The sequence below is a fragment of the Odontesthes bonariensis genome, chromosome 11 (assembly GCF_027942865.1).
Source record: "Odontesthes bonariensis isolate fOdoBon6 chromosome 11, fOdoBon6.hap1, whole genome shotgun sequence".
Classification (NCBI taxonomy): Eukaryota; Metazoa; Chordata; class Actinopteri; order Atheriniformes; family Atherinopsidae; genus Odontesthes; species Odontesthes bonariensis.
Genome location: NC_134516.1, coordinates 33,248,426 through 33,259,188, shown reverse-complemented (window position 1 = coordinate 33,259,188; position 10,763 = coordinate 33,248,426).

The following is a 10,763-nucleotide window of genomic DNA, read 5'->3' as shown; positions in this document are numbered from 1 at the left end:
GATCACATGAACTCCTGCACAGATTGATCTCTGAAGACACAGCTCCTTCCTCTGACCCATTTTGAAAGACTGACCATTTCTAACAAACAAACAAAAAAGCTTTTTCTTGATCGCCATAACTTAGGTCTGTCTCAGGAGTTGAAGTCCTTCATGAAAATGATGATTTTTAACCGTTGAATGTCAAAGGTGAACATGAATGTATGTAGTTGTCGTGGCCGAGAGGTTAAGCCGATGGATTAGAACTCCATTGGGCTCTCCCAGCGTAGGTTCAAATCCTGCAGACAACAATAACATTATTGACTCAGAGTTGCGAAAAGTTTACCTGGGGGGTATTCCTAGAAAGTTGCCAAAGAAAGCCAGGCTATAGCCGGAAAGCGTTGTTTGAACTAGCGCCATCTCCCAATTAAGCCTCAAGTCGTTCCTCGAAGATATTTTAGCTGCATCTCAGTGAGGCTAAGCCAAGCGAGGCGCCTAGCTTAGTGCGAGTGCACGAGTAAAGTAAAAAGCCCTGATGAGTGGACGGAGATCTGTGTGAAAATGAGAGAAAGACATGAGCTATTATTTTTTCGGCAGCTGAACAAATAATGCTGATGGAGCTGTATGAGGATTTTGAAAGTGTCATCACCAGAAATGGTGATACAGCTGCGATCAATAAAGCGAGGAAACAGCATGGCTAAATGCAGACAGACTAAACGCGTAAGTTATGAAAGTTTCATACCATTGTCAATTGTTTGACATTTATTTTACTGTCCTCATGTATTTATGCTCTCCTCTTTGTGTTATAATTTGTTTACACAAAGCCTGCTGAATTGTCTCTGTATGAGATGTACTGCACACATGTACTGGCCCTGCTCAATTTATTAATAACCCAATAATCGACACGCATCATCATCCTTTGTGACTATATTATCCTGTGTGTGTGACCCACATATTATTTTTTCACTGTTACATCTCAACAGGAGCAATCTTAACAGCCAAAAGCGTACCTGGCAGCAAGTGAAGGTAAAGTACAGGAAAATATTTCAGAGTGGTAAGTAGCCTTTGAAGAAATGTGTTTGTCCAATAAAGAGAGCACCAAACTAGATATGGAATACAAGAAACTGAAATTAAAAAAGATCAAGCTAGAGATTATGAAACTGGAGATGGATGTTAGTATAAATTCAGATAAAGGAGAATTTCGTGTTGTGAACTGTATTTAATTCTGTTTTCTCTCCACAGCTTGAGAAACATGTAATAATAATTAAACAATTCAACACAACGTGAACTCAAACTTGTCATTATTGAACAGTTCATACAAAGTGTTAGAAATGTGTTTATACATTTATATTCACAGTGGGGTGCCGTGACCTAAACTTTTGGAAAGTTATAAATCATCTCTGTCCATTTAGCCTTCTTACTCTTGCTCTGACTTAAACTGCTACTGTGTCAATGCTAAATTATGAAAAGAAGTTCTAACTCAAAGGTCACAACAATAAGGATCAAAGGAAATATGTGTCCCTGTACAGATCCCTCACTGTGTCAGGAGAAACTGAGTCCTTTCAGGCACTAGAACCTGCAGGGACTCAACGAAGAAAAGACTTGAGCCTGAAATGTTGTCCACAAGACAAAATGTATAAAATATGAAGTATACTATTAATTTAAGATGGCTCTGTCAGAAGTCAGCCATGGTGCCTGATAACTTTAAGCAATGAACCTGTATTTAATTTGGCAAAAGGTCATTTCTATCCGTGCCCTTGTTTTAGCATGTGCATGTGCATGGTGGAACGCCCTCTCGGCCCTTGTTCCTGGATCAGGATATGGTGTGAGGAGGTACGGCCAGCATGCATGGCCTTTATCCCAAAGCGGGACACTATTAAACTCTCCTGCATAATAAGAGAAATGTTGGATGGATATGCATGTGTTAAGACTTTAGGCAATTTAATGCAATATGTGCCTTATATGGCTATCTATAATAAAGTATGACGAGCACTTTAAATTCCTTAAGATGACCTCTACACCTGACCTCTCATTACATTACCAAAATTCTGCCTATGCTACACCTTACTTCAAAAGTACACTCCTTCAGGTCAGTAAAATTCTTGCGCCTTGTGCAAACTTCTGTGCCAGTGAGGATGCTCAGAAGATCCTAGAATCATGAAATGATCCCGGCCATTTATTACCTGTCCCCCATTTTCTGAGTCTGGTCCTACGTGGGTGTAGATCGGATGTTTGTTAGGTATTGATTAGTTTTAATGAATACCATGTTCTCTCTCATTTAATTTCATGTTCAAAATGTGTGTATAGTTGTGTTTCTTTAGTTGCACTGGCACCGACTGATTGATTTTTCGAGACAGTGAAAGTGGTGATATGATGACCACAGTTTTTGTTTAGTTTTTTAGACAAGACATGAGTTCTGGGTGAACATTTCTTTCGTGAGTCTGTTCCAGCCGGTCGGACATTTTTTGAGTTGCAGCTAAGCTAAGCTTCAACTTTAGCCTGCCCGAGACGAGACTAGTTCAGCAGCATAAACTACCATGGCTACTCAGCGGGCGTTCAAATAAGCCACCTTTATGGAACGGAACTCTCGCTAAATTTAGCCAGAAGTTGCGAAATAAGCCAGGCTTTCCGCTAAGCCAGCTTCTAGGAATACCACCCTGGAAAGAAGCACAAGTTCCTTGGACCATTTGATGAAACAAAACAGAGGGCAGATGTGTCGTTGATCACATGAATTTCTGCACAGATTGATCTCTGAAGACACAGCTCCTTCCTCTTCTCTCCACCCTGTCCTCCTCTCTGGACAAACTCTGTCCCCTCTTCTCCAGGCCTGCACGCTCAGCTCCATCTGCCCCATGGCTGTCGGACTCAGTGCGTACTGAGAGGCGGAGCGTGAGGGCGGCCGAGCGCAAATGGAGGAAAAGTAAACTTCCTGAAGACCTTCTTGCCTTCCAGTCCTTGCTCTCCACTTTTTCCTCCTCTCTCTCTGCTGCAAAAACTGCCTTCTTCTGTAACAAAATTCAAACTTCTGCTTCCAACCCCAAAAAACTCTTCCAAACTTTCTCATCCCTCCTCCAACCCCCATCCTCTCTCCCCTCCTCCTCCTCCTCCCTCCTCCCTGACGATTTCGCCGACTTCTTTGGCAAGAAGGTTAACGATATCCGATCTTCCTTCCCTCACCTCCCAGCTGTCCACACCACCCTCACCTGTCGCCCTCCCACTCCTCCTTCCCTACCACCTTCTCCCTCACCTCCCTCTCTGTCCACTTCTCTCCCCTCTCTGCAAATGAGGTCCTCCACCTTGTAACATCCAGCCGCCCCACCACATGTTCCCTTGACCCAGTCCCTTCCCCTCTCCTTCATTCTGCTGCACCTGATCTCCTTCCTTACCTGACCCACCTCATTAACACATCTTGACATCAGGCTCTTTTCCTTCTGCTTTCAGGACTGCCAGAGTCACTCCTCTTCTAAAGAAACCAGCTCTTGACCCTTCAGAGATCAAGAACTACAGACCGGTATCCCTTCTACCCTTTCTGTCCAAAACTCTTGAACGTGCTGTCTTCAAACAACTGTCCTCTTACCTCCACCAGAACAACCTCTTGGATCCCTACCAGTCCGGGTTCAAGGTGGGCCACTCAACTGAGACGGCCCTCCTAGCAGTAACTGAGTCACTCCAAACTGCTCGAGCTAACTCTCTCTCCTCTGTCCTGATTCTCTTGGACCTGTCTGCAGCATTTGACACAGTGAACCACGACATCCTTCTCTCTACCCTGGAGGGAATGGAGGTTTCTGGCTCTGCACTCTCCATGTTCTCATCCTATCTGACAGATCGCTTCTACCAGGTCACACTGAGAGGGTCTGTGTCGAAGCCACGTAGGCTCACCACCGGGGTTCCGCAAGGTTCGGTCCTAGGTCCTCTTCTTTTCTCCCTCTACACATCATCTCTTGGTTCTGTCATCCACTCCCATAACTTTTCCTACCACTGCTATGCAGACGACACCCAGCTGATTTTGTCTTTTCCCTCTTCTGACACCCAAGTGGAAGCACGCATTGCTGCGTGCCTGGCAGACATCTCGGGGTGGATGTCGATGCACCACCTTAAGCTCAACCTGGACAAGACTGAGCTGGTGTTTCTCCCGGGGAAGGCCTGCCCATTCAGAGACCTGGCCATCACCATGGATGACTCTGTGATAACATCAACCCGGACCGCGAGGAATCTGGGTGTGACCCTGGACGACGAACTGTCGTTCTCGCCAAACATCGCAGTGACCCGTTCCTGCCGATTCCTCCTCTACAACATCCGGAGGATTCGCCCCTTCCTCACCGACAAGGCAGCACAGGTGCTCATCCAGGCTCTTGTCATCTCCCGCCTGGACTACTGCAACTCCCTCCTTGCTGGCGCCCTGGCTTCTGCCATCAGACCTCTGGAGCTGGTTCAGAAAGCTGCTGCTCGTCTGGTGTTCAACCTCCCCAAGTTCTCCCACACCACTCCCCTTCTCCGCTCTCTACACTGGCTCCCTGTAGCTGCTCGCATCCAGTTTAAGACTCTGGTGCTAGCCTACAGGGCAGTGGAAGGAACAGCTCCTTCATACCTCCAGGCTATGGTCAAGCCCTACACCCCCGCCCGACCACTTCGCTCTGCGGCCACCAGGCGCCTGGCTGCCCCGTCACTCAGGGGTCCCTGCGCACGACCGACACGGTCACGGCTTTTATCTGTTCTGGCACCCCGATGGTGGAACGATCTCCCGACTGATATCAGGACAGCTGAGTCGCTGCCCATCTTTCGCCGTAGGCTGAAAACCCTCCTCTTCAAGAAAAACTACCCTGATCCGCCCTCTGAGGACAGCACCTGCGCCGTCCTAGTTCCTTACGCACTTATTGTTTCCTCCACCACTGGCACCCTCTATATTTTCATTACCCCCTACCCAAACCAGGGTTTGAATCCCAGTCCTGCTTTTCTTACCTCTTTTATTTCTTCCCCTACCCAAACCAGGGTTTGCATCCCATTCCTGCTTTTCTTACCTCTTTTATGTCTTCCCCTACCCGAACCAGGGTTTGCATCCCATTCCTGCTTTTCTTACCTCTTTTATTTCTTCCCCTACCCGAACCAGGGTTTGCATCCCCACCCCGCTGTGACTGGTGTGCAGTTGGTGAGAGGCTGGTTGGTTATCGCACTTACTCTAGCACTAGTTTTGCTCTTAGCTGTTTGGTATTGGAAGGAAATGCACTTATGATTTCTTGTGACCTGAAGTTCTTTTGCCTACCGATGTTGAACGCACTTATTGTAAGTCGCTTTGGTTAAAAGCGTCAGCAAAATGACCGTAATGTAATGTAATGTAATGTATATATTTCAAAACAGAAGTACTGTCTGTCCAAAAAACAGACTCCTGAAGGTCCATTTGCAGTTATTTTCTCCACAGCTTGTCCATCCTGCTAGCCACTACTGCCGCAGTGAGCTCCATACGGGGAATGGTGACAGGTTTTAAAGGAGCAACACGTGCCTTCCCCATCACAAATGCACTGTGAGTATGCCCTCTGTCATGGAGTAGTAGGTAAGTCACTGTTCCAAATCCCTCCTCACTTGCATCAGCAAAGTGATGGACCTGAGCAGAGGCAAGGTCACCAAAGTTCTCAGGTTTCAAGCACCTTCTGACTTCCCAAATCTCAAGGTGACGAAGATCTTCCAGCCAGGACATCCATTCTTTGGTAATAGAGCAAGGCAAAGGGTCGTCCCATCCCAGACGTCTCCGACAAATTTCTTGGAGGATTTTATTGGCAGACAAGACTACAGGTGCCAGGAAACCAAGTGGGTTGTAGACTGAACTAACCACAGACAATATTCCTCTTCTTGTGGTTGGTCGGGTTTTGAGTGTGATTTTAAACTTGAATGTGTCAGATTGGACACACGACTGCACGCCCAAGGCACGCTCAACAGGCAAGGCATCACTATCGAGATTCAGATCTTTCACTTCTTTGGCTCGCTCCTCCTGAGGGATAGCAGCAAGAACTGTGCGTCGGTTAGTGATCCATTTAGTGAGCTTAAATCCACCTTCAGCGCACAAAGCAGTCAACGCTCCACATAAAGACACAGCTTCCCCTTCATAGCCAACAGACACCAAACAATCGTCAACATAAAAATGGTGCTGGACGGTGTTAATAGCCACAGAACTGAAACGCTTTTCATTGTCCTCAGCACACTTCCTCAGGGCAAAACAAGCACAACTAGGGGAGGAAGTAGCACCGTGCCACCATTCTGTACTCCACAAGCTCCTGACTGCAATCTCCTTCAGGCCACCACAAAAACCTCAATAAGTCAGAGTCTTCAACTGGCACCTTGACCTGATGAAACATGGCCTCAACATCTGCCATGAGCGCCACAGGTTCTTTGCGGAATCTCGCAAGGACTCCCACCAGCAAACTTGTGAGGTCTGGTCCTTGCAGAAGTTGAGAGTTCAAAGATGTCCCTTGAAATGTGGCACTGCAGTCAAAAACCACCCGCAGTTTTTTCTTTGCCGGATGATACACCCCATGGTGCGGTATGTACCACAACCTTCCGTCACAACGGGCCAACGGCTGAGTTGAAACTCTCTCCGCAAAGCCATTAGCCAGCATCCCCGACATAAATGTGGTGTAGTCAGAGAAAAAGTTTGGATCTTTATTTAAACGTCTTTTAAGGCCCAAAGCACGCTGTACTGAAACTGTCTTATTGTTTGGCAATTTGAGGCATCTTTGTCTTAATGGCAAACCAATGCTGTAATGACCATCAGTGAGCTTGGCAGACTCCAAGACAAACTCCATGAAGCGCTGATCTTCCCTTGACAGACTGCTTATTCTGCAGGCTCTCGGGGAAATCCACTTTCAGCTGCTTCTCCCAAAGCTCATCAAGCCTCGACCCAGAGATTCTATTGACTGTGATATCTGTCTGAAAATATTGTTCACTGATCTGGCAGTCTCCTCGAAGCGGGCCATTCACAGACCAACTCAAGATGGTCTTAATAGCATAGGGGCCTCCATCCACTGCACGAACCACCTCCCACGGTTCCAGAGCTTGAGGTACATTAGTGCCGATCAGAAGGTCTACATCTGCGTCAATCTCTGGGATTCTTATATGTCTCAGGTGTGGCCATCTTTGGAGGTCTTTTGAGTGTGGTATATTCCCTCGATTTACAGGCATGGTCCTTTGTGTGAACATCTCGGGCAAGCCACAAAAGGTGTCAGAATCCAACCCAGCCACTTCCAGGTCAGTCAACATGTAGCTGTCCACCACCTTTTCTTGTCCCATAGTTCTGAGTATTCCCAGCTTCTTACCAGTCAGATTCAGCCGGTTCATTAATCGTTCTGTGCAAAATGAGGCAGTACTCCCCGGATCCAAGAATGTATATGTGATGACAGTCTCCTGTCCCCTTTTGGACTTCACCTGGACAGGCAGAATAGAGAGAGCACAGTCCTGTTTACCGGCCCCAGTCAAGCCACTGGACTGCACAGAAACCACTACACCTTCTCTTGCCACTTCCGATCCATCATTAGCTTGAGTTGAGCTCTTTTGTTTTGCGTTGGAGTGGATATGCAATAATGTGGGGTGCTTAAGATTGCATACTCTACACAACAAACTTTTTCTGCAATTTTTACTCATGTGCCCAATGCACAGACACCCAAAACACATCTTATTTTCCTTCAAAAAAGACATCTTCTCATTTTGTGTCCTTTTGTCCAAGAGAAGGCAAATGTCCAAACCATGTCCAGCTCCACAAAACGGGCACACTTTACCATGTGAGCTCTCCTTATTGTTTCCAGGATCAAATTTCTTCTTGGCAGGTGCTACAGTCGTGGCAAAACTACTAGCTCTAGCTCTTAAGCTAGCCTGAGGTTTTACCAGTCTTGTGTCTTTTCTTCCGATCACAGGTGTATCTTGTATGTTTCCGAAAAGCGGGTCACTTGCAATTTTGACTTGCCTCTCCAAAAAATCCACAATGTCAGGAAATGTGGCTCGATGATGGAACTTCTCCTGAATATCACAGGCCACACTCCTCCACCAATCCCGCAGCTTATAAGGCAGCTTTTTCACAATAGTTTGCATATTTGTAGGCACGTTCAAGTCACTTGCAGTGGCTCCCATCGAGTTACAACATTCATGCAGCAGCAGACTGTAGGCCTGTAAATCCTTGATGTCCTCAGCCTTAACGATTGGCCATAAAAGCACTTTATCCATGTAGGCGGCGGCTACTTTGAATGAGTCACCAAAATGCTCCAGAAGTAGTGACTTTGCCTTGATGTATCCATGGGAAGATGGCAGATGTTGGCAGCTTCTGACCAAATCCTTGGGCTGACCTCTTGTATATTGCTCGAGGAAATACAGACAGTCCTTGTGACTCTGTGTTCTTCCTTCAATGTTGTGCTCAAATCCTTGTATGAAAGTTTGGTACTGCAGTGGATCTCCGTCAAATACCTGCAGGTCTCGCTTAGGTAAGAGGAAAAGTGACTGTTGTTCAACCAATAAAGATGTTATTTGATTTTGTCTCTCCAAAACAGTGAGAAACCGCTTCTCCGAATTATTCTCCATTGCAGATGCAGCTAGGTCCAGCTTAATGTGAGTATGTGATGGATGTAATGCACCTTCAGGTGATGCATACAGACCAGCTCCAATCACAGCAGTGGGAATAGTGTGCAGACCAGTCACAGCAGTGGGCAGAGTGGGCAGAGCAGTAACAGCAGTGGGCAGAGTGGGCAGAGCAGTCACAGCAGTGGGCAGACCAGTCACAGCAGTGGGCAGAGTGGGCAGAGCAGTCACAGCAGTGGGCAGAGTGGGCAGCTCCATTTTGTTGTGCGTCTTGGGCCTCACAGCAGCATAACTTGAGGGCAAAACAAGATCTTCAGCCCTCATGGTCGATGGCTGTGTGTTGAGCTCAGGCACAAACGCTGCAGCATCAACATTTAACCTTGTTCTCTTGCTTTCCTTCAAATTGGAGTTCATCCCATCCGACCTAGCAGACCTGTGGGACACACGAGACCATTCTGAAGCCTTTAACACGCTCACCTTAGCCATGGAAGCTGCCAGCTCTATGTCTAAATCCAGCTCCTCCTTCTTTCTTCTCAAGAGTTCCTGCTGCTCCTCCATTTTCCTCTTCAGTTGTTCCTGTTGTTCCTGTTGTTCCTCCATTTTTCTCCTCAGTTGTTCCTGCTGTTCCTCCATTTTTCTCCTCAGTTGTTCCTGTTGTTCCTCCATTGCATGCTTCTCCCTCAGCAGCTTCTGACGAGCCATAAGAGCAGCTGTTTCAGCCTCAGCTCTCCACCTGGCTGACGATGTAGAAGACAAAGATTTGCTCACCCCTGTACTGCATTTCTTTGATCTCATTAGATACACTGTCACTTGGTCTTATGTCATCTTCAACTGTGTTAGCCATATTGTCATTGTTATTTGACACAGACCCCAAACATGGTGCAACAGCATCATCTGCTAGTGCATCTGGGACATCTTGCATTTCAAACAGCCATTTATTAGCCTCCTCTACAAACGCAGTCTTATGTTGTCCAACACTGTGAAACCATGCATTTTGGATTTCTTGTTCTTCCGGCGGGAGCATAGGAATCACAACACTATGAAGATGAGTTGCTTCTAAGAACAAACTTGAAATATTTCCAAGATATGATTTTACCCTTTCAGCATTGTCAGCACTTTGCATTAGGCAATTAATTTCTTTTATTACACCTTTGATTTTTCTTACTTTAGCTTGGCGCTCTTCTTGGAGCTTTTCCAATTTAAGTTCAAAAGCCTTGGGTGTAAGTTTTGTTTGTCTCTTCTCACTCATTTCATTTCCAACACGTGACTCCATTTTTATTTTATAAAATAAAAAAATGAATCCAAAAAACACATCACAAAAATAGCTGCTTATATTATTGACCGCACAGTGCCTGTGTTTCCACGTGAAAAATGTACAATGGAGGAAGAAGAAGAACGAAGAGTAGGAGATTTACTCTGAAACCGTGTACGAAAGGAACGGGTGCAAAAAAAAACAAAACGCAAAAGTTAATGTTTCCTAAACACCGGATTCTTTGTGTGCTGCCATGATAGATAGAGAACTGCAACTTCCTCAATTGAGGCCATGTTTCTCAAACCCGCGGCCGACAATGACTCAATATATACCGCCCTCTAGAGGATTTCTTACGGACGTGCGCAATACGGACGGAGGCATAAACAGAAGCTCTGGGAGCAACGTATGGACCGGACAGACGAATTTCGTCCGGTTCCGTAGGGCATAAATGGGCCTTAAATGCGGGGTAGTGGATCTTTTACTGGAACATTTTTTTACATATTGCTTGAAATACTCTTCACACCCCCATTGCAACCAATTAATTAAAAGTTTTGACACAAATATGAAAAGTTTTAGTGGCCTCTAGAACGTACAATCTAGGAAAAACCGTCTATCAAACTGCAATCTAATCCTCCCTCCCCCTCCTTCCCCCTGTGCACGTACCCTGCTCCGTGAACGAATTACGCGTCCAGAAGCTTGGCAGGAAGCTAAACTAGAGCCAGCTTGGCTAGCACCTAGCATCATTAAACGTATAGTTATCATATACTAAATACTAAATACGGCAACGATCGATGCTTGCTGTCAGAACAGCGCTCGTGCACCTTCGTGCTCGTGCGCGTTCATGTACTCTAGAGGCGTGCCTTCGGGGGGAAAGTGAAGAAAAGGGTTGGGACTTTTTACCTGTGTATTTTCAAAATGCAGCTTCGCTGGACTCAAAATCCAGGATCTCCTACCCTACCTTTAAGACATGGGGGTTTACTAC